The sequence below is a fragment of the Orycteropus afer genome, unplaced genomic scaffold (assembly GCF_000298275.1).
Source record: "Orycteropus afer afer isolate SDZICR_OR568_19922 unplaced genomic scaffold, OryAfe1.0 scaffold00051, whole genome shotgun sequence".
Taxonomy (NCBI): domain Eukaryota; kingdom Metazoa; phylum Chordata; class Mammalia; order Tubulidentata; family Orycteropodidae; genus Orycteropus; species Orycteropus afer.
The window spans coordinates 6568965-6575105 of NW_006921638.1; the positions used below are offsets into that span (position 1 = coordinate 6568965).

General features: G+C 40.4%; 1 protein-coding gene across 1 annotated transcript in view; it reads right to left on the minus strand.

Annotated features, from left to right (window-relative positions):
* RALGAPA1 (Ral GTPase activating protein catalytic subunit alpha 1) overlaps nucleotides 1-6141 on the minus strand; it is a 343304-nt gene that overhangs the window by 79250 nt on the left and 257913 nt on the right. The window lies entirely within an intron of this gene.

A 6141-nucleotide genomic window follows, 5' to 3' on the forward strand; every position in this document is an offset into this window, starting at 1 on the left:
AAAAAAAAAAAAAAGAAGAAAGCAAAAGATCATTAAAAAGGCAAGCAAGGAAGAAAAGACTAAAATGGATGTCAGAAGAGATTCGGAAACTTGCTCTTGAATGGAGAGTAGCTAAAGTGAATGGAAGAAATGAAAAAATAAAAGGGCTGAACAGAAGATTTCAAAGAGTAGTTTGAGAAGATAAAGTCAACTATTATAATAAAATGTGCAAAGAACCTGGAGTTAGAAAACTGAAAGGGAAGAATATGCTCTGCATTTGTCAAGCTGAAAGAATTGAAGAAGAAATTCAAGTGTCAAGGTGAAAAACCTAAGGATTCTATAGGCAAATACTGAATGATGCATTAAGCATCAAAAGAAGATGGAAGGAATACATAGTCACTGTATGAAAAAGAACTGGTCAATGTTCGCCTATTCAAGGAGGCAGCATATGATCAAGAACCAATGATACTGAAGGAAGAAGTCCAAGCTGGACTGAAGGAACTGGTGGAAAAACAAGCCTCCAGGAATTGCCTGAATACTCACTGAGATGTTTCAACAAATGGATGTTGCGCTGGAGGCACTTACTCATTTATGCCAACAAATTTGGAAGACAGCTACCTGGCCAACTAACTAGAAGAGATCCACATTTGTGCCCATTCCAAAGAAAAGTGATCCAGCAGAATGTGGAAATTATTGAACAATATCATCAAGATGTAAAATTTTGCTGAAGATAATTCAAAAAAGGTTGCAGCAGTATATTGACAGGGAACTTCCAGAAATTCAAGATGATTCAGAAGAGGATGTGGAACCAGGGATATCATTCCTGATGTCAGATGGATCTTGGCTGAAAGCAAAGAATGTAAGAAAGATGTTTACCTGTGTTTTATTGACTATGCAAAGGCATTTGACTGTGTGAATCATATCAAATTATGGGTAACACTGAGAAGAATGGGAATTTCAGAACACTTAATTGTGCTCATGCAGAACCTGTAGACAGACCCAGAGGCTGTCATTTGCACAGAACAAGGGGATACTGCATGGTTTAAAATCAGGTAGGATGTGTGTCAGGGTTGTATCCTTCCACCATACTTACTCAATCAGAATGCAGAGTAAATAATCCAAGAAGCTGGACTGTATGAAGAACGCAGCACCTGGACTGGAGGAAGACTCATTAACAACCTGTGAAATGCAGACAACACAACCTTGCTTGCTGAAAGTGAAGATGACTTAAAGCACTTACTGATGAAGATCAAAGACTACAATCTTTAGTATGGATTATACCTCAACATAAAGAATATAAAATTCCTCATAATGGACCAATAAGCAGCATCATGATAAATGGAGAAAAAATGAAGTTTTGAGAGATTTCATTTTACTCAGATCCACAATCCACACCCATGAAAGCAGCAGTCAAGAAATGAGACATAATATTGCATTGAGCAAATCTGCTACAAAAAAGACCTCTTTAAAATGTTAAGAAACAAAAACTTTACTTTGAAGACTAAGGTGCACCTAACCCAAACCATGATATTTTCAATCACCTCATATGCATGTGAAAGCTGGACAATGAATAAGGAACATAGAAGAAGTGATGCATTTGAATTATGGTGTTGGTGAAGAATACCGAAATACCATGAAATGCCAGAAGAATGAACACATCTGCCCTGGAAGTTCAGCTAGACTACTTCTTAGAAGTGAGAATGGCTAGACTTTATCTCACCTACTTTGGACATGCTATCAGAAGGGACCTTCTCTAGAGAAGGATATCCTGCTTGGTAGAGGGCCAGGGAAAAAGACAAAGACCCTCAATGAGAAAGATTGACATAGTGGCTACAATAATGGTCTCAAGTATAGCAAGGATTGTGAAGATGATGCAGGATCGGACAATGTTTCACTCTGTTGTACAAAGGGTTGCTATGAATCAGACCTGACTTGAGGCATCTAACAACTAACAACATCTAGAAAATATGAACTCATGCAACTCAATAATAAAAAGACAAACCCATTAAAAATAGACAAAGGATCTGAACAGGAACTTCTAAAAAAATGATGTAAAAATGGCCAATAACTGCATGAAAAGACAATACTATTAGTCATTTGTTGTGTTGTTGTTAGGTACTGTTGTGTCAGTTCCAATTCATAGCCACTTAGTGTACAGCAGAATGATATACTGCCTAGATCTTCGCCATCTTCACAATCACTACTATGCTTGAGTCCACTCTTTCAGTCACTGTGCCAATCCATCTCCTTCAAGGTCTTCCTCCACGGACCCTCAACTTTACCAAGCATGATGCCCTGCCCCAGATTGGTCCCTCCTGATAACACGTCTAAAGTACAAGAGACAAAGTCTCACCATCCTCCTTCTAAGCAGCATTCTTGCTGTACTTCTTCCAACAAAGATGTGTTCATTCTTCTGGCAGTCCATGGTATATTTAATATATTCTTTGCCAACAAACAATTCAAAGATATCAATTCTTCCTTGGTCTTCCTTATTCACTGACCAGCTTTCACATGCATATGTGGCAAGTGAAAAAAACATGGCTTAGATCAGACATATCTTAGTCCTCAAGGTGGCACCTTTGCTTTTTAACACTTTAAAGAGGTCTTCTGTAGCAAATTTGCCCAATGAAATAAGTCATTTCTTGACTGCTGGTTCCATGGACACTGATTGTGGATTCAAGTAAAACAAAATGCCCAACACTTTCAATCTTTGCTCTGTTTATCATGATATTGCTTATTGGTCCAATTGTGAGGATTTTTGCTTTCTTTATGTTAAGGTGTAATCGATATTGAAGGCTGTAGTCCTTGATCTTCATCTCAAGTCTTCTTCACTTTCAGTAAGCAGGGTTGCATCATCTGTAAATCACAGGTTAACAAGTCTTCCTCCAATTCTGTTGCTACATTCTTTCTTCATACAGTTCTGCTTCTTGCATTACTTGCTTAGTGTACAGACTAAGTATGATGAGAGGATACAACACTGACATACACCTTTTGTTCTGATTACCTAGTGCTACTCTGACAAGAATATAATAGGATGGTTTGAACAAACAGGAGTTTATTCTTACAATTTGGAGGCTTTAAGTCCAAGTTCAAAGTGCCAGGCTCTAGGGGCTGGGTGAAAGCCCCTCAACCTTGGGCTCCAGCTCTGCCTCCTGCAACCAGCCCACTGAAGCTAGAGGCTTTTCTTCACTCAGACAGCTTCTGTCTGCTGAGACTCACAAGCCCAAGGTTGACAAGTAAAAAGGCACAGTCCCGATGTTACTAAACCACATGGCAGGCCATTAATTCACATCCATTGAAAGTCCCAAGGTCAGCAGAGTACAGCAGGCTGCTGAACAACAACACAGCTACATGCAGGGTTCAAGCATGCCATAAGCTAGAGACCATTCCCCAAGGCTTCTGCTTATCTACAGGAAGCAGACCACATACCCAAAGGCAGCTACTCAGCTACTCACAGTAGATTCCACCATGGAGTTGATTACTAGTCTCATCACGGAGAATACTATATCCAGCTGCCCAGCCACTCAATCAGGCCCAGCCAAGTTGACACACAAACCGAACTACCACACCTTTCCTGATTTTAAATCACACAGTAGGTTCCACATGAGGACATTTAAGTGCTCTGGAATTTTCACCCTTTGCTATTTTATCAATAATTTATTATGATCTACATAGTCGAATGCTTTCATATAGTTAGCAAGACACAGGTATAAATGTTTCTGGTATTCTCTTCTTCAGCCAAGATCCACCTGACATCATCAATGATATCCCTTGTTCTACATCCTCTTCTGAATCCATTTTGAATTTCTGCTGAAGTAGTACTGCAATCATTTATAATTATCTTCAGTGAAACTCTACTTGTGTCTGGTATTACTGATACTGACCCATAATTTCCACAACCTGTTGGATGACCTTTTTTGGAATGGGGACACATATGGATCTCTTTCAGTCAGTTGGCCAGGTAGCTGTCTTCTCAATTTGACATAGACAAGTTACCAAACATGTCCATGTGTGTGATAGTTGAGCTGTGTGTCAACTTCACTGGACCACAATTCTGTGTGTTTAAGCTGTTGTGATGTGGTTATTCCCATGATGGGATCAGATGATTATGTTTTGAGCAGCCAACTGTTGAAAGGGAGGTTCCCTAGGGGTGTGGCCTGCTTTCAGTGTATCTATGGACGTCCTGGGAAAAGAGACATTCTTCTGTGGATTGGAATTCTGTTATGCTGCCTACAAGTGTCTGTGAGTGAACAATCCACCATTAGGCCTGGAGATCTTGGATTCATAATTCGTTAGAGTCAATAGTGGTGTACTGCCTGCCAGCCTTGAGCTCCTGAGCCCCTGTGGCTGCAAGAGTCAGAAAAGCCTCCAGCTGGACGTGGAAAAGCCTCCAGCTTGACGTTTGGTCCAGGAACTTTGGACTTGCCAGCTTCTGTATGTGTGTGAGCAATTTTCCTAAGATAAATTTCTCTATATATACATATATATAAGCTTTACTGGTTTTGTTTCTCTAGAGAACCCAGTCTAACATATTTGGTACTGAGAGTGGTTCTAGAGAGACAAAATCATAGGGCTTCCTAAATTGGCTCTCCAATTTGATTAATTGTAAAGAAACTAGTGAACCTGCCTCTGTTAGTAAAGAGGGCCCTGCTAATCCGTGGCATGAGGTAGCAACATTAATATGCAAAATAGCACCACCAATAGATCAAGTACTTATGAGAAGTGAGGCTCTGGGTGATCGCATAATTGATACTTCTCTGCAATTTTGTCAGAATGAGGAATATAAGGAAGCTGGTTGGTTGGTCATACTTACTCTAGACAAAGTGGTGAAAGAGCGAGATGAGCTCAGATCTGCTGAGTCTCGGCTTAAGCACCGCATAAAAGACCTCACTGTTTCCAATTGTGCTCTGAAAGAATGCCTGGTATCTTCTAGTAAGAGAGCTGATATTGCTGAAAACCAAACCCAGAGCCTTATTGTAAGGGTGGCTGAATTACAACGCCAATTAAATTGCCAGAATAGTGTCTGACATTAAAATGAGGGCACTGATTGGAAAAAAATGGGATCCTGAAACCTGGAATGGGGATATATGGGCAGATAGTCAGGAAGATCAGGATATGGAGCCTGTAAATTCTGTTGAATCCCTCCCATCTGAAGGGATTACTGTAAAACCATTATACCTTCCACCTCAGTTTCATGGGATTAGCCAAACTGGTCCTGCTGAGTCATTGCCTGAGGCAGAGGCCATGGAAGACATTCCTGAATGTTCTCAGGAACTGCCTCAAACACCCATTGTTGCTGCTAGACTTATAACTAAAGTTAAGTCCAAGCGAGCCCCAAAAGGTGAAATAGAAAGTGTGACTGAGGAGGTGTATGCTATACCCGAAAAGACCTACTTGATTTTGCTAACATGTACAGACAGAAACCTGGAAAATATGTATGGGAATGGCTACTGAGGGTATGGGATAATGGTGCAAGGAATATAAGATTGGATCAGTCTGAGTTTATTGTTTTAGGCCCACTAAGTACGGATTCTTCAATGTTTCAGCTCGAGAGGTTAGGAAAGGATCTAATAGTTTATTTGGTTGGTTACTGAGGCATGTATTATGCAGTGACCTACTTTAAGTCAAGCTGAAGTACCAGACCTGCCTTGGTATAATGTACAAGAAGATATCCAGAGGCTAAGGAAATTGGCCTGTTAGAATGGATTTATCAGATTAGACCCCTAGAGCCAAAAATGGAGAGTCCAGAAGACACGCCTTTCACCAGTACAGTGAAGAATAAATTTGTGAAGGGAGTTCCAGCATCCTTGAAGACTGCTGTGATTTCTATTTTATGTACACCAGATTTGACAGTGGGAACTGCCCTAATTGAACTAAGACGCTTAACTACCATGGGGCTGGTTGGACCCCATGGCAGTAGGGGCCAAGAGGCAGCAGTTAATTGACAAAAGCAATGTGGGCATGGTTACCATAATGGACAGTAGAGTTGGAACAGTAATCAGAATAGTCTGACTCATGTGGAATTATGGCATTGGCTACTTGCTCATGGTGTTCCTAGTAGTGAAATACATGGCAAGCCTACTAAATATTTACTTGATCTGTATTGACAGAAGAATTCTAGGTCATGTGAACAGCAACCTAGATTGAATCGCCAGAATACGG